The sequence below is a fragment of the Eptesicus fuscus genome, chromosome 2 (genome assembly GCF_027574615.1).
Source record: "Eptesicus fuscus isolate TK198812 chromosome 2, DD_ASM_mEF_20220401, whole genome shotgun sequence".
In the NCBI taxonomy this organism is placed as follows: domain Eukaryota; kingdom Metazoa; phylum Chordata; class Mammalia; order Chiroptera; family Vespertilionidae; genus Eptesicus; species Eptesicus fuscus.
Genome location: NC_072474.1, coordinates 57,408,103 through 57,428,963, shown reverse-complemented (window position 1 = coordinate 57,428,963; position 20,861 = coordinate 57,408,103). Strand labels below are relative to the sequence as shown.

At 38.4% G+C, this 20,861-nt stretch overlaps 1 protein-coding gene across 1 annotated transcript in view; it reads left to right on the top strand.

Moving 5' to 3' along the window:
* CCSER1 (coiled-coil serine rich protein 1) overlaps positions 1-20,861 on the top strand; it is a 1,048,396-nt gene that overhangs the window by 260,578 nt on the left and 766,957 nt on the right. The gene's annotated exons all lie outside the window — the stretch shown is intronic.

Below are 20,861 nucleotides of genomic sequence, written 5' to 3'. Positions count from 1 at the left end.
AAGGTTTTTTTCTAAGACAATAGAGGAACATGTAATGAAACCTCAATTTTTCATCCACTACAAGTGCTATGATAGCCTTGTGGCATGTTACACAAATAGTGATATCATCACACTAAATTCATTATGCCCTTTTGTTCATAACTGTCATATGACTTTTTTAATTTAGTAAGAGAAAGACATAATTACTCTGAAAAAGAACTTTCATTTTTTGTGGAGAATAGAAAACTTCATTATTTACTGTTATTGATATAAAGAATCATATTTGTATGGCATGCATTTGACTTCCAAACATGAATAAAGAGACCCCTGCAATTTTCAGACTTTGAAAAATCTACCAACTGCAAAGCTCCTGAGCCGCTGCAGAGTGACCACAGCTGCTCCTGCTGGGAGTTATCAAAATAAAGCTCCAGCTAATAAATGTTGACATAGACATCTCAAAATGAACGGTGGGCAGCAGAGCTGAAATGAAGCCCTGGCTGATAATTTTAAAAATAACAAACAAAACTTAGAGGATGCAATCAATACCAGAAACAAATTTATAAGACAAACAACTGAACATGGAGAATGCCAATTTCATAAACAATGGGAAACTTGGGGTGTCCTCTTTCCTTTCACAGTGAATATATGAGTACATGACAAGTACTGAAACTTAAAAAAAGTTTGTTGAAAGACAGTTTCCCATAGGTCTAACATATTTCTGTAGGTTTTGCAAGCAGACATACTGACTGCCTTTCTTTTTTAATATGTTTTCAAGAATGCTTTTTTATATACCGACCAGCCTTGGAAGAGGCAGTATCTTGTTTTATGGCTTATAGCCTTGAAAACAAGATAGTTTCTTTCTCTGCAACAAAGACAGGGATGCCAACCTGTCACTATTAAAGACAGCTTTCCTAAGATCAGTCCTCTCCTGTAACATAATCCACTTTGTCTGTAGATGTTACACACATCTTTGAATCGCCTTTTGGGAATTAGGCGTAGGGAAGTGCCTCAAGAAAATACTGAATCTCCAGCTACTGCTATTGTTGTGAGTAATAAAAGTCTCCTGTCTCTGCCCCAGAAATGGGTCTGCTGTCAGAATTCATGGAAATGACCTGTTCACTTATTACTTAACCAGTAGAGTAAAATCCCAGATAGTTCTTGACACAGTTTTATCATTCTTAAAATTGCCCTGGCATCTCAACATGATGGAAGTCTATTTGTATGAATTAAAGCCAGAATGCGTATAATATACACAGATATAATTAGCTGTCAAATGTCTGCATAGAATGTGTCTACAAAAAGCTCTTCTATCTACAAACATACTGTTTTAGTGACTATATATTCCTTCACATAAATATCAACTCAACATTATGTTTTTTATAAGAAATGTTTAAAAAGGAGAAAACAATAAATACTGCAATAAAAATAAAATAATTATATTAGTTCCTTCAATAATTTTTTTAAAAGCAATGCTGCTTCATTTTGAAAACAGAGGAACTATTAAGAAAATTCAAATCACTAGAATGGTAATATCATACCAGTAAGTGTATAAAGTACAGGGTTTGGGTTTTTTTTTTCTTCTCCAATGTGTTAGATCAAGGATCACAGACATCTTGGGTTTCTAGCAGTAAGGAGTTTGGACAGGGATTAGCTGGTTCTTCTGTTCTGGGACATGCAAGGTTACGATCATAATATCAGCCAGCTGGGTCTCACCTGAGGCTACTCATCCAAGCTCAGGTGCTTCTTGGCAGAATGATGTCTTTGGATCTGTAGAATTCATTGTGACTTTGACTTCAAGGCCAGCAGTAAAACATCTCTCTTTTTTTTTTTCCTTTATTTAAAATTGATGAGAGAGAGAGAGAGAGAGAGAGAGAGAGAGAGAGAGAGAGAGAGAGAGAAACAGACACATCAGTGTGAGAGAAATGCATTGATCGATTGCCTCCCATACTCACCCCGGCTGAAGATTGAACCCACAACCTAGGTATGTGTCCTGCTAGTAATCTACAACCTTCCAGTGTGTGCGATGAGGCTCCCACCAACTGAGCCACACAGACCAGGGCAATATCTCTTCTTTTAAAGGCTCTACTGATTGTCTTGGGCCCATTAGGATAAGCTTTTTAAAATTTATTTTTATTAATTGGAAGCAACTAATTGTCAGACTAATCACATGATATCCCATCATATTCATAGGTTCCATCCATCTTCAAAAGGGAACAATGTCAGAGTGTGAACAGCAGGGGCTGAATCTTGGGGACCATCTTAGAGTTCTACCTAGTTTGATAAATACTCTCTCAATAAAATATACATCATTAATAGACAATATGATTTTAAAATATGATTTTATTGATTTCAGAGAACAGAAGGTAGAGGGAGAGGAAGAGAGAGCTAGAAACATCAATGAGGGAGAAACATTGATCAGCTGCCCCTTGCATGCCCCCTACTGGGGATTGAGCCCAAACCTGGGTATGTGCCCTCACTGGGAATTGAACCTTGATGCCCTGGTTCATGGGAAGACACTCAACCAACTGAGCCACACCAGCCAGGCATTGATCCTAATATATAAAAAGCCAGGGGCCGTCACAACCAAGACAACCGGACTGACGACTGAACAGCAGGCTGTGTGGGGCAACCAGGCTGCCAGGGACGATCAAATGATTGAACAGCAGGTTGTGTGGGGCAACCAGGTCGGCAGGGGGGGGCGGGCAGTTAGGGGCGATCAGGCAGGCAGGCAGGTGAGCAGTTAGGAGCCAGTGGTCCTGGATTGTGAGAGACATGCCCGACTGCCAGTTTAGGCCTGATCCCCTGATCCCCGGGATCAGGCCTAAACCGGCAGTTGGACATCCCCCGAGGGGTCCCGGATTGGAGTGGGTGCAGGCTGGGCTGAGGGACACCCTCCATGCACACATTTCATGTACCGTGCCTCTAGTTTTTAATGGTGATTCTTATTGTCAGGTAAGTTTAGAAAGCACTGATCTACAAGTTTATCAGCGCTAGGTGCAAAAATGAGAATGTCTTTAATATTTGAAATGGTGCTATCCCTGACATAAATCAGGTATGTATCCCCCTATTGAGTCTTAATACTTTACATTTAGAAAGCACTTCCTATATTTCAAAGTGCTTTTGTGTCTGTTATGTTTGAAAAATTATCTTTCAAAAATAACCATCATCACTCTAGGCCTTCCTTCATATCACTTCTAAAGTCATCTTTCTAAAAGAAAAATGAAACTATCTAACTCCTCTCTTCAAAAAACTTCAAGAGCATTAGCTCTAAAACCAAAGTTTTATCTGGCCATATATGACCTGCCATGATTTCACTCCACTATTTGCTTTTTAGCGTATCTCTCTATATTATACCCTCACCCCATGATTTTGTTCATTTTGTTCTCTCTGTATGAGACTTTCCCCACGTGGCCCCATTTGTTCTGATAGCATTCTATTAACATCCAATACCTGCCTCAAATGCTACTGCTTCCAAGATAGAATCTTGGATTCCTGTAGTTATCTGTAATAAAGTCATTTTGGATGTTTACTACACTTGGCCATAATAGAGGTGTGATCAATTTTCTTTATTCTGCCATATGTGTGTACATAGATGTGTCTTCCCTTGCTAGATAATGAGACCATTGACAGTAGAAATCAGTCCATAAAGGGATCTTATATCTTTCTCTAGATATTAATAAAGGTTAAACTGTTTCACATTTCTCTTTACTATGGTTGATACTGATTGGTTTACATATTTATTTTATAAGTGAATTAAGAGGATTATGACACATTGTTTAAAAGTCATATGCCAGTCATATTTAAGTACTAATGTGACACTTTCTAGTCTGCCACATGATGACAGTACCAGCACTGCTGTGTCAGAAAGTAAAAAGCAGTCTAGTTTTCCTTGTGATACAAAGAGTACACATGTGAAGGAAGAAATAAAATATTCTACGTAAAGACCTTCTCCCAAACTTCAAATTGCAATGAGAACAATTGACATGTCTATTTTAGAAGAACTATGGACCTATAAAGCATTGTACCAGTATATGGTGGCTAGTGTCCTATATTGCCCAATCAGGATACTTATAAGATATCGGCTATCTCTATCTGTATTTACCTAACTAGCTAGTTAGCTAACTATCTTAGGGTTACTTTATATAAGTGAACACTCAGAAAACATTTATCAGTAAAAGTGGATGAGAATACTGAATCTAGATAAATGCGACCCAATAGGATGTGTGTTTTAGTAACCACTGGCATATTAGTGTCATTGGTCTTAAAATATTCAACTCATGTTTTATATGATTTTACTTCTCATATAAGAATTGCATAAGGTTCATATTGATTAGTGTGATTTTGGTTGGAAAATATATTTTTAACAGAAGAAAAAAATTATATTTATTCATATAATATCACTTTAAATGTGTCATTTCAGGAAACAATAATAACAAAAGTTCCTGAAGAATCTGCCATTCTGTCTGAGTCAAAAATTCTGCTGCTCTTCTGATATCATACCCAGACTTTTCATCTTAACCTTTTAGGAAGAACATTTGCAAACAACTCTCAATAAATACTTTATAGCCAGCCATTGCTTATACATATCATACATGTAGAGATAAATTAATCAATTTAATATTATGTGAATAGTTCAAGTGATTTTATTTTCTGAGACTGACATCTTGACAGGGAGGCTATTGATCTATTTCAGTTGCTAGAAAAGTTTTATGCTATTTATTGTACCACTTGAGTAGTTTGCTTCTAAAAATATTTAGAAATCAAATCAATAATTAATCTAAGTTATGCAACAATACACTTCATCTGTCAATATTATTGTGACTACTAGAGGCCCAGTGCATGAAATTCATGCACTGGGGGGCGGGGGGGGGGGAACAGGTTCCTCAGCCTGGCCTGTGTCCTCTTGCAGTCCAGGACCCCCCTGGAGATCGGGCCTAAGCTGGCACTCAGACATCCCTCTTGAAATCTGGGGCTCTCGCAGTCCAGGACCCCTCGCTCCTTATAGCCTGCCTGCTGGGGAGGTGGGAGAGACTCATGCCACCTCAGCTGTGCTCACCAACCATGAGCCCCACTTCTGGCTTAACGGTGGGTGGGATGGGGAGTGCTGTTCAACCAGAAGCCAGGCTCACTGCTCCTTAGCGTTGGCCCCAGCCCCCGTCCACTGGTGGAGGGGAGCGATCAGGGGCCGGGCAGGCTGGGGGAGGGGCCGTGGGAGGTTGAGGCTCTGTGGTCCTGCCACATACCGCCTCTGTGGAGTCTCTTGGACTGTGCCACCCCTTGTCCTCCCCTCCTCCCCCTGCCTCTCTGGAAGGTGTGGCGCAGGACTGGGACCATGAAGCCCCCTCTCCAGCCGCCTCTCCAGAAGGGGCAACACTGGGACCAGGCCATGCCTTGGCCTCTCCCCCTGCCTCTCCAGAAGGGGCAACACTGGGACCAGGCCATGCCTCGGCCTCTCCCCCTGCCTCTGCAGAAGGGGCAGTGCCTGGACAGGTGGCGGCATGAGCCAGGCCCTGATGTCGCCTCTCCGCTGCCTCTGCAGAAGGGGTGGTGCTGAGATGGGCAGCAGTGTGGTCCTGGTCCAGTGCCGCCTCTCCCACTGCCTCTGCGGAAGGGGCAGTGCCAGGACCGGGACCAGACCTGCGCTGCCGCCTCTCCACTGCCTCTGAGGTAGGGAGGGTGCCAGGACTGTCATGGCTGGTGCAGGTTCATTGGCCCCACCCCTCTCCCCCGGTCCTTCTGGAAGGTCATCCAGAAGGACGTTCGGAAGGTTGTTCAGCTGTCCGGTCTAATTAGCATATTAGGCTTTTATTATTATAGATGATAGTTGTTGATTTAAAAAGGTACCACTCATAATATCAAATTTGCTAATATGAATTGAACAAATAAAGCTAGGATGTGTATGTAGTACAGGTGGGAGGTGAATCACATTTCATAGCAACTATGAGATAAAAAATAGAATCTCAAAGCAATGTTATAGGTTAATTTTTTAATAAAAAAAAGGCAGTCAATAATAAAATTATAGAAAAAAAATGAAGACATTTCCTCTTTCTTTAATTACTGGATTATTTTGGTGACTAATGCTTTCTAGTTTTTCTTGTGATATGAGGGAGGTGAGCTGTAAATTCAGAGGATCTTTTTTAGTACATGAGCCAGAGGTCAAAGGCACAGTGCTTTGTCCCTTTGATGCCTTAACACGAGATCAGTGGGATTGATTCAAATCTCAGTTGGTTGCACAGAGAGAACAAAATGATTCCAGGAGTAGAAGGTTTGCATTCATCCATGACTAGTCTACTTGGTTTTTAAAATCCAAAACAGACCTTTTTCAAAATGGATGTTGAGTTCTTATATGTTTGGCATATTTCATTTGTGTATGTTTTCATTACTAAACAAAATCTCATAGGGATATTTTTATAATACCACTTCATATGAAGAAAAGTATATGTATATATAGACTTTTTTCTACTTTTCTTTTTGTATTTTATTTTAAGTTACAGGTAAATCAAACAGCAAATATTTCTATTTCTATCTCTATAAAAGTCCAATTTAAAATTAATAGGGTTGGTGGCTGGCGTGACTCAGCAGTTGAGCCAGGTTACTAGTTCGATTCCCTGATCCCTGGTGGGGATGTGTACAGGAGGCAACCGATCAGTGATTTTCCTCTCTCATCGATGTTTCTATTTTTCTATCCTTCTCCCTTCCTCTCTCTAAAAATCAACAAAAACATATATATTTTTTAAAAAATTACTGGGGTCATTTATAGACAAAACACTTTAAATAGTAAAATAACATTAAAACAGAAAATAAAATATTTTGACTCAAGGTAAAATTTTTGTTTATGGAGAATTTTTTTAGAAAGACTATAGAGGGGGAAAAGGGATATACCAAATACCATTCTTTTTAAATGGTGTAAAGCGTATCCTAAAGGTCCTATTGATAATTTAGTAGGGCAATATACTTGGAGAATAGTAGATAGTCTATCATTTAAAAGACAAGATAATCACAGAAAGCAACCATTAATTTTTACCTTTCTAATGAACAAAAAGAGAGGCTGAGTTAAAGTCAATTTATTGGAGTTACCAATGAAAAGAAACTTAGGCAGTATAACATAAAACAAGATTTATAACACATGCAGCTCCGTTTTAAAGCAGGGTAATTCCACACTAAACAAAGCTCATATAATTTTCTAGTGCAGACCTCCGGCCACTTTATTTTTCCTGGTGAAAAGAAGTTAGAAAATATTAGTCTTAGAACCACATATATTTTTCCTTGTAAATGCGGGAGAAACTGTTATGCAGAATATACCACTTCCCATTTACTATGGTTTGAGAAACCTAAAGCCACAAAATGTCTGTTTTGAGCAGACAACATGCCCTAAATTTTTTGTGTGTGAAGTCATTCCTTCTGGAAAAGAAATATTTGTTAAAATAAAAATGCTGTACTAGGCCCTTATCAGCCACCAGCACATTAGCTGGATTAATTACCTAAGAGGGGTCAGGGTGGTGAGGGCGAGGACATAACATCAGTGTGTTTTGACAGAGAAGTTACAAGAATTGAATGGCCTCTGACTTAGAAAGTGCAAAATGAAATAAAGCATCTCGATAATGAATTCTGAATATCCAGGGAGCAGTAAACCGCACAGCAAACCTGGAGAAGATCACAGAAAAGGACACCACAGGAATACACCGAAGGGTGTGAGGGCACCAGAAAAAAATTATATTATATTTTACACTTTAGCCTTGGGTCTGCCAAATGTACAACATAGAGTTCTTTGATACAAGCTCCAGAAACTTACTTGTGCTCACTTCATTTTTTTAAAGGTATTTATTGTAAGGATATATAGTTCACAGAAATTTAAAAAAAGAGAGCAAATAGACCTCAAAAAGAGCAGAAATATGGTAATATCAGAGAACTGAGATAGCAGGGCAAGCTCCATAATTTTTAGGGCCCAGTGAAAAATGAAAATGCAAGGTTCCTTGTTAAAAATTATTGAAATTTTAAGGTGATTTTTCACAGGATATTAAACAAATTGCAAGGCCCTTCTAAGAGCAAATCCGATGTGACTGCACAGGATACAAGGCTGTGAATTTGGCCCTGCATTGCATGAATGAATGGACAAGCTCTTCCAGGCTCCATTAGAATAAGTCAGCAACTATGGTTCTCTGTCCCTGGGCTGGGTTCCTCAAGATTCACACTTTGGGGAACCAAAGTCTGTAGGTTAAGCTAAGACATTGGACAGCACGGAAGAGATGGGGGAGCTTGTTGAGGAGTCCCCAGAGGACTGCATGCAATCATGAAGGAGCGGAGGGACTTTCTCAAAGGAATGTAAAGCCTTTTTTAGGAAAGAAAGCAGGAGGATTTATTCTTGTGCAGGAAAAAACAGATTTACATAGGACTAAAAATATAAGAATCCATTTGAGCGCTATTATGACCAGCTTCTTAAAGTCGTCTCTAAGGCCAGGAATAGTTTATTTACAACAGTGCTCCAGTAACACCTCCCTGGGTCATAGACACTTGCCTTTAAATATTCCAAAATTGTTAACTTCAATGATTGTAGGAGACTTTTTTTTAAATAAAACAAATTGTTTTTTTGTTAAGTTCCCAATATAAATTATTATAGTTCCCTACCTTCTATGAAACTATTGAAGAATAATATACAAAAAATGTTTGAGATAGAAAAAGAAATAAAAAGATCATAGAAATTACTCTAAGGTAATATTTGCTTATATTTTCCAGTCAGTGTTTATGACTTTTAGACTCTGTTTGCCAAGCAGTCAGTCCTCTATGGAGGAAGCAGAGGGGTTCGGACACAGACTCTGGAGCAGGATTCTTTAGATTTAAAGCCCAGTTTTGCGATTTGTATCCTGTTCAGTTTCTGTGCCTTAGATTCCTCATCTGTAAGTTATTAATATCATAATTGACTATGAAAATATATTAAAAGGTGACAATTTAGGGTATAATTAAGATTGATAATTAAAAAGACAAATTTTATTATTTTCAGTCGTCAAAAATAGATATAAAACAACCTAATACTGTTATTTTGGGACACTTATTTTACGAATGGAACTTGATTTCTTTCTGAGGAATTTTCCCCCTGTTATCCTTCCTAAATGGATAGTTGTCTCTGGAGAGGAAAGAACAAAGTGGAGGGTTGTTTTTTTTTTTTTTGTTTTTGTTTTTTGGTTTTTTTTATCAGCTCTTCTTTGGTTGTGTAAAGAAAAGGGTAGGGTACTTTTTTTTTTTTTTTCACCCTCATCTCTGTTTCAAAGACAATTGAACATTGATACCAATCTGTGTTTCTGCTGCTTCTGTAAAAGAGAAACTATCCTATGCCACCAGCAAGCACTGTTATCTGGTTTTAAATGTCAAATACACTTCAGCATAGAAAGAAAGAAACGGAGATAACATTAAAAGAGGAATATATTGGAGCCAAAGATAGAGTCCAACAATCTAAGTGTCTGTGTCATCAAGAATGGAGTTAGAAAAAGATTAGTCAACAGAAACCTAAAGCATTTTGCAGCTTCTAGCTTATCTAACCTTGTGATTTATAGCCACATATCATGTTTATATATGTGATTGCAGTATTTATCTATGTTGGTGCACCCTGATGAATAATGGAAAGGTAATTCAGCTACTTCAAACTGAGTCATTTAAATCAGCTCAGCTATGGCACTCTGTCTTTATGTCACCCCTTTCAAGGTCTAGCCTCAGACACTCTTCCTAGCCTCAAGGACTTGCTACAGATATTTATACATTGGCAGTTCTATGATGTATAATTATGTATGAACCATATTCTGTGCTTTTCATTTACACAAATGGTCTAGACTGTTGTTTATACAAAGTCCAGTGGTTCTTTATTTTTTTTTCAGAGTTAAAAAAAAAGGTAGACATACTTTGTCTTCCTTGTCCATTACTAGTTAAGCTTATTATTGTTTACAAAGAAGCCACATTTTTAGAATCAGTATGATTTGATGGTTCTACACCATGACAGTGTGCTTTGCATATCATAATGTTTATTATTATAACATTTAGCATAGATATTTTAAATTTAATACCTTCTGAGGTAATTTTGTAATGAACTATTCAGCCATCTTCCTGGAAAATTATACACACACACACACACACACACACACACACACACACACACATATATATATATATAGAGAGAGAGAGAGAGAGAAAGAGCCAGGGTCATAACATCCAAAATGACCGAAGGCTCGACTGAATGCCAGGCTGCGTGCGCAGCAGGCGAGCGGGCTGAACTGCTGACCTCTCGGAGAGAGAGAAAGGCGGGGCTGATCATCAGCAGCAGCGGCTGCTGGCAAGGCCTCTCTCTCTCTCTCTCCCAGAGGTCAGCAGTTCAGCCCACTCGCCAGCAGCCTGGGGCGGCTGCTGATCAGCCCCACCTCTATGATCAGGCTCGGAGATAGGCCCAGAGATGCTGACTGGCATAGAAAACTGACCAATCAGCCCTGACCGGTTTGGCTCAGTGGATGGAGCGTAGGCCTGCGGACTGAAGGGTCCTAGGTTCAATTCCGGTCAAGGGGCATGTGCCTTGGTTGCGGGCACATCCCCAGTAGGAGGTGTGCAGAAGGCAGCTGATCGATGTTTCTCTCTCATCGATATTTCTGACTCTCTATCCTTCTCCCTTCCTCTCTGTGGAAAATCAATAAAATATATTTAAAAAAAAAAAGAAAACTGACCAATCAGATCCAAATCTGGGTGAATTGCAAGGAGCCAATGGCTGCCTAGGAGGAGGAGCTTTTGACGCTGACTGGCATAGAAACCGACCAATCAGAACCTACTCTGGGTGAACTGTGAAGGCAGAACCTAAGGTGGCGGCTGAGGAGGGGTTTAAGGGCAACAGCTGTTTGATGTAAGGAGTAAGAAAGTGAATCAATTTTTTAATGACCAGTTTGGCAGTATAGTGCATATGGCTGGCTATCAGTCCAGATATAGGGATTATGTGTTTTTATCTGCCAAGCACATCTCCTCCTGCTGAAAAAGGCTTCCCCCTCTACACACATTTAAGCAATCCTATCCTATATAATCTGTCTATACTAATAAAAGGGTAATATGCTGATTATACCAGGTCGACCGGCCATCTTCCACACATCCGACTTCCTTCCGGACAAAGCCATGGTGGTGGGGGCCAAGGCAGAGGCAGTTAGGTGCAATCAGGCTGGCAGGGGAGGGCTTTTGGGGGCGATATCAGGCCAGCAGGGGAGGGCAGTTAGGGGCAATCAGGCAGGCAGAGGCAGTTAGGGGCGATCAGGCAGGTAGGCAGAAAGGTTAGGGGCAATCAGGCAGGCAGGCAGGCAGGCAGGCAAGTGGTTAGGAGCCAGTTGTCCTGGATTGTGAGAGGGATGTCTGACTGCCAGTTCAGGCCTGATCCCAGTCAGACATGCCCTGAGGGGTCCCAGATTGTAGAGGGTTCAGGCTAGGCTTAGGAACCCCCCTCCGTGCACGAATTCTGTCCACTGGGCCTCTAGTTTACTATAATATTGCACAAAACTAATTTCTTAGGATATTCATAGGTATCATTAGTGCTCAAGAAATATTTATTTTAAGAAAAAAATGAATGAATATTCAAATAAGTTTAGGAAATACAGGGTTAAACAAAGTTACCAGGATTGTTCAGTTTTTATTATGCTAATACTATACCAGGAGCTGCTAGAGATTAAATATTTTAAGCATATTTGATCATTGTTAATTTTTTTACAAGTACAAAGCAATTATATTTTTAGCCCCCAGTGCCAAACCTGCATTTTATATCACATAGGATCAACCTATCATAGGATTGGCTTAGCCAGGTGAGCTGTTTTACTTATCAGACCCTGTAGCTGCAATTCAAACCAGCCATCCACAGTCTGGACCATGGCCTTGTGATCCAAACTGAAAGATATCTGCAGGTTTGACTAACTGCATTATAGTTACCATATTACTAATATCATAATAGAGTATTAAAATATGTTAAAAGGTGATATAATTTAGGATATAACTGACTGGTAATTTAAGAAAATAATACTTAAGAATTACCAATTCATTAATCTCAAGGTGGTAGAAAATTTTTCTGAATCTGACTTCAGGCATAAAGTTGTGTTTTTTTATTTATTGATTGATTATGGTATTACATATGTGTCCTTATCCCCCCATTTGCTCCTCCATTCCCCCCCCACAACTCATGCCCTCATTCCCCTGGTGTCTGTGTCCATTGGTTATGCTTATATGCATGCATACAAGTCCTTTGGTTGATCTCTCTCCCTTACTCCCACCCTCTACTACCTTCCCTCAACTCATCCAGTACACATGATTCCAGCAGACTCTTACTTTCTAGAATTAGGGTTTTGGACAGTATATTGACTATAACTCAATTATGCACTTTTTATTTAGCAAATAGAGTGAGAAACTATACATTGTTTCCTATATTACTAAATATAGATAACTGTGCCTCCACTACAACTTTATATTCTAAAATAGGTCTCCCTAAGAACAAGAAGAGGAGCTATATTTAAACCTAGAAGCCATGAAAATCCCTACTACACTTTTCCCTCTTGCCACTACTTGATATTTATATTCATACTCAATTTTAGTTTCCTTTACTATTATTATTTCTGTTACTATTTATTGTACCTGATGTTTCATTGTACGTGATTTTTATTTTTTCTAATGCACTGGCATATAATATTTTTACTACCTTGAATAGTTATGCCTTGGTAAGGCTCCAAAGATAAGTCTTAAAAGTGCTCCATGAAAAATTGTGATATGTAAGCATATTAGTTAGGATTTTTTAAGGTAAAATTCTTAGCATATATGTTTAGTGTACGTGAAATCATCATATATTAATTCATTTTTCCATGAATACCTATTAATTCACTAAATACTTATTGAGGAGGACTGCTGGGTGCTGGCCATTTGGAAATACAAAGGTCACCAAAAGAGGTCTTCATCTACTTTGGTGTTACTGGATTAAAGAGAAGAAACAATTAGTGTAGCCTGAATTAGTAGGAAGGATTGCAGAGAACTTCCTGAGGGAGGGGGTACATTAATCCAGACTTTAAGGATAAGTATAAATTAGCCACACTATATCAAAACTCACATATATTCTGGGGGAAATTATGACCAGTGAACACAATAAAACATGTCTAATCTATTGTGCTATTGTACTACATGTTTTGTTTGTCTTGCTAAGGATAAGAAGACAAGATTTGACACAGTGGGCTGAAATTCATATATTAAAAAGTAAGCCAAGTGATTTTTGTATGCATGAGAAAGGGTTTGTCTTTCTGGATATTTGGAAATCCTTCGTTTTGTGTAATCTGTAAAAAAAATCTTATTTTTTTAGTTAAAATCTAATATAAACCATCATCTCAAGAATGGAATCTGGGAAATTTGATTGGTAAGGTTGACATAGGTTGTATTAACCTTTCCCAAGTTGACACAGTTCCGTGACTCTAAAGATTTACCCAGAGTCATAATCTCCAACTCTTTCATTTTTGAAAAGTATTGGAATTTTTACAGTTTCTTTGCCACAATGTATTATGCCAATAATTTTAGGTATTGCCTTTATGCCAAGTTACAGAGCAAGTATTGATTTTCTGTTTGGAAACACTACTTCCTAAATTATACACTCAGAGCTAACACTTATCACACTTGGATTGCCAGCTCCCGAATATTTAAACAGGTGAAGGGCACACAGCTATCATTTAAAACTGTGCAGTTGTCTGTAGGTTGTATAGTGTTAAGGATATCACCAATGTTATATATTATGTCAGAATGTTTTTGTAATTGACTCTTGCTGCTTATATTTTTAAAAGATTGCATTTTATAAATGTTACTTAGAGGATAATTGAAGACATTCTATAGTTTTGTTTTCTTATTTAAGAAGTTGTGATATAATGCAAATTATAGGAAGCAAATATACAATAACATTTTATAATTTTTAAAAATTATATCAAAAAATATTATATGCAATCCTTAAGTGGTCATAAAAGAATTTTACATACAAGTTCTTAAAACAATTAAAATCCAGTTCTAAATATATTATGTGATAGCCCTAGCTGATTTGGCTCAGTGGATAGAGCGTCGGCCTGTGGACTGAAGTGTCCCAGGTTTGATTCTGGTTAGGGGCACATTCCGGGTTGTGGGCTCAATCCCCAGTGGGGGCATGCGGGAGGCAGCTGATAGATGATTCTCTCATCATTGATGTTTCTATCTCTCTCTTTCCCTCTCCCTTCCCCTCTGAAATCAATAAAAGTATACTTTAAATAAATAAATAAATAAATAAATAAATAAATAAATAAATAAATAAATAAATAAATATCTTATGTTGCTGGGGCTGATCAGCAGCCCCTGAACGACAGATGAACAGATTACTCCATCACAGTTTCACTGTGGGGGAGAGGCTAAGGGATGGCCTGGCCGAAGTGACCAGACAGCCTCGATTGCCTGCCTCATTAGGCTTTTATTGGACTTTTTTATCTTTAGATACAATCAGTAGGGTGAATAATCTTGGGAGGACACATGTGTTTACATTGTCCTCTAGGCAAGGGCATCCAGGGAGTAAGCATAAGGATTCCAGTAAACACCAGGGGTCTGCATATGCACAGACTTGTTTGGAAAAGTCAAGGAATAATTAGGGACACCACCTTCAATACTCCCCTAAGTCTCCCCCAAGTCAGAATCCTGATAAACAGGGCAGGCGGCCTTCCACACACTTCCTTGTTATCAGAATGTCCTCCTTACAAACTTTCCAACTAAGTCTCTTGTGCTCCCCAGCATCTATACTAATAAAAGCCTAGGTGACCATCATGCCCTCATGCAACACCCTCATGTCATCTCAAGATGGCTGACCCATGTCACAAGATGGCCACCCCCACGTTGTCACAAGATGGTCGCCACAAGATGACCACCACAAGATGGCCGGCAGTTGTGGGTGATCAGGCCGGCAGAGGAGGGCAGTTAGGGGCGGAAAGGCCAGTAGGGGAGGACAGTTGGGGGTGGCCAGGCCGGCAGGGGAGGGCAGTAGGGGGCAATTGGGCTGGCAGGCAGAAGCAGGCAGGTGAGTGTTTAGAAGCCAGCAATCCCAGATTGTGAGAGGGATGTCCAACTGCCAGGATCAGGCCTAAACTGGCAGTTTGACATCCCCTAAAGGATCACAGATTGGAGAGGGTGCAGGCTGGGCTGAGGGACACCTGGTCCCCAGTGCATGAATTTTGTGCACTGGGCCTCTAGTTATGTAATAATGAAATAGGATGGCTTTATGGTGGAGTTAGATTTTAAAAGATTATTCAACTTTTCCACATCATATGGCTCTGAAATAAGACATTGGTATTTTTGTGATTTATTATCCTGATATTGACAGGAAAAGGACAGACAACAAATAGCATTGAAAATAAAATTATTTAAAAAAAATATAAATATAGTTTTTGGTCTTGTTGCTGTTTTCAAGAGTCAGGAAAGAGTTATGAATGAATAGTGAACAAGCAGCTAACATTGTCTGCCATAATATTTTTTTGTTGTTTCAGATTTATATAAATTGATTCTAGAGTTTTCATAGTATTCATTTCTCTGATAAAACTAACCATCTGTTTATTTATTATGCCCTCCTTTTTTTAAGACCGACTACATTTATAATAGCTGCTTAAAAATTTTTCCTGCGAGTTCTAATATATGGATCATCTCATAGTGTTTATGACTTTTTTTGTTTCTTTGCATTTCTATTGCCTTAAATATTTGTCAGACATTGAGAATGTCTTATTTTTGAGAGTCTGCATTTGATATTGTCTTTCTTTAAAGAAACAAAAAAAGAGTGTTGTTCTAGCAGGCAGCTAATTTACAAATTGATCAGATTGATTTTTTGAAGCTTTTTTTTAAAGTCAGGAAAGCTCATGTCTCCCAGCACTATGTGACTTCTGTGTCACTGGCAGATACTCCCTGTATCTGCATAAGCATAAAAACTACAGACTGTGACCAAGTTTAACACCCTGAAGCCAGCATAGTGGCAACTCATATAATTATTGCTGTTTTAATTTTGTGCTTTTGGCACCTGGAAATGTTTCTGTCTTCCCCTCCTGCACTGTAATATGTTTAGAAATAAATGTGGTTATAAGTAATCCAGTGTCTCTCTGTGTTTGGAACAGGAGATGGAGTGTAGGTCAGCTCAGTCCAATGTATTCCCACAGGTCTCCTCAAATTAATTTTTCTAGCTGCATCTGTGATAAGAGCTACAAAGAAAGACTTAGCATAGAGAAGAGGAACTTGTGTATGTTTGAAAGGTAGGAATGCAAAGGAGTTTTCCCTGAAGAAGAAATATATTTTAAGGTGAGCTCTGAAGATGGGTAAGCAACACTTTTTTATGTAGCGAGAACGGCAGAAGCAAAGTTCCTGAGGCAGGATGGAGCTTGGCACATTTCAGGGCCTGAATGAAGGCCAGTGAAATTAGGACTCAAAACACAAGGAGACAGTTGTGATAAAATGAGATATGGTGAGGCAGGCAGTTGCTAGATTATGGAGGATCTTTGTGGCTATGCTAAGATATTTGGATTTTATTTTGCCTTCCCCCATATCTTCCATTTCCTCGACCCATCACTTAGGCAGTGTGAAATTCTCTTACATGCAAATTCATACCTAAATGTAGGATGTTAACAAGTTCTTTACAGCCACTGTACTACTGTGGAGGGATGGGTGCTGGTTCCTTCCCTTCTAGAAATATAACTAAATATACAACTTTAAAACAATTTAAGGTACAAGGTTTTTCCCCCTAAAATGATGCTTTCAGATAAACAACATATTTTTCATAGAAAATATGAGGAAAATAGATAGCTTATTCCCCAATAGTCATTTTGTAATTCCTTTAATAAACAGTTTTTATTAGGTTATGGGATGCCAGTTTATTAATACCAATTTATACCTTGTGCTTGTCTTAGAATTATTCAAGCTGGGATTTAATTTACCATAACTAACCTGGCCCTTTAAAAAAATCTACTTAATGAAATGTTTGAAGGCAGGTGTATGCATATGCTCATTTCTTATGCTGGGCAAAACAAGATTACCTTTACCTTCCACCCCTTGGAAATCTGGTTCAGAAATCATAGCCACATTATAAGGTGTAAATCTTTGAGATCCCTTTTGGCCATAGATATTTACTATAGTGAAAGGTGTCAGTGCACTAAACAAGGAGTAGTTCCTATGATAGGTAAGAGCATCAATCCTTTGCAACTAGCATGATCTTGTATTTTGGCCATTGTATTGGGAAGTTCTCAAGTGATTTGAAGAGAACATGTGAATGGGAAAAATTTCTCAATATTAAAATGATAGTGATAGCAAGAACCAAATGAGGAAAAATATGAAAATACTCTTTTATATCATTTCCTATTAATCACTCTATGTAAACTTGACTGTTTATTCAACTTCAATACACAATTATTCATTTGTCTGAAAAATAGAATTGCAGCAGAACTTTTTGAAATAGCTTGTTAGAAAATTCCCTTCACACAAAGGATAGTGACAAAAGTACAGAGCCAATTCACCATAGGAGTGTAAGTTATATGTTTTAAGTAATGGCTCAAATTCTCAAGTTTCTCCAAGTTGAAACTTTCAAGAATACATTTAATGTAATGTTTATGAGTTTGCTTTTAATCTTACTCAAAACCTTTGTCATTTTTGTACTTGTGGACTTAGAAAGACCCATAAGTCTCAATTTGACGTTATCTAAATGTTACAGAATTTTAAAGACTTGGTCAGCATCATAAGCAAGGAAGCAAGTGTAAATATCACTGAACAATTCTACTGCAGATTCATGGAGTTAAAACAGAGAGGGTGAACTATATATAAATGAGTTCAGTGGCAATTACATTGTTTTTATTTGCAGTAGTTATGATGATTAATGAATCACTGTTTCAGGCCTCAGTATCTTACTTTTTTTTTTTTTTTTGCCAAGATAAGGGACTCTCTTTTTCGATATAAAGAACATTTATTCAGTTTCCTGAAACTGTAACAATTCAGAGAATTGGAAGAGAGAGCCATATATCCCAAAGTGCATAAGTGTATTATCTGGTGAATTCTGCTAAGCAGAAGCAAGAAAGCACCTGAACCTAGCTCTACCCTCTGGGCTTATAAAGGTTGTCTCTGCTAGAGGAAACCATGGCTCCACATGAGAGAGGTTTCTCCTTTTCTTGTCAACTAAAGGGCTGGATTTTATTTTTATAAAATAAAATTCATCTCCTGAATTTATTCAGAGACACTCGGGTAATTTGGCCCAATAAAAATCTATTTTTAAAAACATCAATGTTCAAAATATTTAACAACTGTAAACCCCAGGCATTAATCAATCCGAAAAACACTGAGCATACACAGAACAGGATGGCCCGGCTGGCCAATGCAGCTCAATAGCAGCCCTGTTTAACAGCCCAGTTTACTGCCTCAGCCTAAATAAGAATGGGTTGGATTACTGTGATCTTGTTGCCAACTCTTGTTCATGTAGAAATAAAATGTTTTGAGATAAAAAATAATCATGTGAAAGAATATTATTTGTTATATTTTTTTGGTATCAACTAATAAGAAATGAATAATTCTGGTAAACCTCTGGAGTTCAGAGATCCATTCCTATTAATCCCTGAAACGTCAATGACTATTGCCATGCTGGACACAAGGACACAATGTAGATAACGTCCATCATTTTGAAAATATGTCATCATTCTGTCATGTTGGAATTAAGAATAGATCTGAAATTTTTAAGTGCAAATCAAATGGTACATTTTATCACCTGAATACATTGCTATATGTAGCCCATTCTTAACTAACATTGGCAGAGATCTTTGGATTTGTAAATGCTAAATTCTAATTCTCAGAACCTCAGTAAAGTCCTTAAACTTTTCAGCTAGTACAGTTTCTGAAAGCTTTGTCGGTCTTCATTGATATTTAGATACACGATTGGACAGTTTCAAAGAAACATCAATCCAACTAAAAGAAATCATAAAATGTTAGCTATTTTTTTGTAAGATGGTGAGAAGTTTTGAACTATGGGAGGCAGCTCTATAATACATAGCAGTTCACCTTACAGAAAAAAAATTATATGTACAAGTGAGAGTTGTATGTAGAGATTATTACAAAGAATTGTGTTTTCTTCAGTCACTCATTATTGTATTTGTTTATTCATCTTCAATATACAGTTATTTACTGAGTCAGCCTAATATGTTTCAGATACCAGATTAGTTCATGATGTAAACTTCATACATTTTTGATAATTCTATTGTAACTAAAATACTATTACACATAATGTGACTTCTTGGGCTTGATTGAATTAAATTACACATGAAATGGATGGCACAGTACTTGGCCCACAGTCAGCTATCAAAACATGTTAACTATGACTTTTAAAAAAATTATTTCATTATACATATAATGGAGGCCCAGTGCATGAAATTCGCTGCCGGCCGGGGCCTCCCTCCACACCTGCCTTGGCCTGGCGCTGCCTGCTCACCTGCTCCACCATCCCACCACAGTCCCACTCTTCATCGGGGCCCATTGGGACGGGCGGCATTTCCACTGCCACTGGCTGCCAGTGCAGCGTTGCCAACACCCGCCATGTTTGTGCCACCCCCTGGTGGACAGCACATTTCTAACCTCCCGGTCAGTAGAACTCTCGCCCATAGGACAATTTGCATATTAGCCTTTTATATAGGACTAGAGGCCCAATGCATAAATTTGTGCATGGGTGGGGTCCCTAGGCCTGGTCGACGATCGGCCGGGGGAGGGACCTTAGGAGGTTGGCCAGCTGGCCCAGGGAGGGACAGCGGGAGTTTGGCCCCACCGGGGGGAGGAAGAAGGAGGGGGGGAGGGACCACTGGAGTTTGGCCAGCCACAGGAAGTTGGCTGTGGGAGCACACTGACCACCAGTGGCAGCTCTTGCATTGAGCGTCTGCTCCCTGGTCGTCAGTGCATGTCATAGCGACTGGTGGTTTTGTTGTAAAGGTCACTTGGGCTTTTATATATGTAGATAATGGGGATAGTAATATTATTGTAACCAATGAATGTACCTGTGAAGACAAGTAAACATTTGAGTGTGATCCAAAAGTGTGTTTTCTTTACTATCTATTCAATCTTTGTAAATTAAATTACACTATTTACAAATAATGAAACTTGAATAAAATTAGCTGAGGATATAGTTTCTTATTTGCATCCTTGCCTGATCTTGGTGGCAAGTTCCAAAGCAAGTTTTGTTGCTATTTTTTTTTTCTCCTCAATTTAGGTAACTAAGTAAACTTGTCATATAATTTGATAAGTGATATATACAAAAGGTATTGTATTAACCCTTTGCACTCGCTTGCTTTTTTCTCGATTCCTTTATTCTACTCGGGATTTAATTTTTTAAATACCCCAGATTTTACAAGGCGTGGCAGTAGAATAAAAAACTGGAGTTTCTTTTCATACAAACTTACTTATTTGGATTTTTTTATATTTCAAATTATTGATACATTCAAAGAGTAATTTTAATCTCGACATCCGAGTGCAAAAGGTTAACTTTCCAATTATTTTTTAATTTTCAGAACACCTTTGTAAGAAATTTCTCTTGCAGTGATTTCTGTTGACTTTCCATATTTTTAAAAGAGTTTAACAAGTATAAACATACTGTTAGAATGAAATTCTAACCTGGGGGAAAATCACTTCTTATAATGGTGGTTGTCATTAAATCTTTCCATTGTTGACCCTAAAAATAGAGCAGCCAGTTATTTTACCAGGAAAAAAATGGGCTTATTCAGGAAAACAGAGAATTGCAATTTGGGACAAGCAGTCTCTTGCAAAATCTATAGGCAATCCAGCCGAAAAGGAGAGAGACATCACTTTATAAAGAAAAAGAAGGAAGCTCGGAGGGGGTGCTTTCA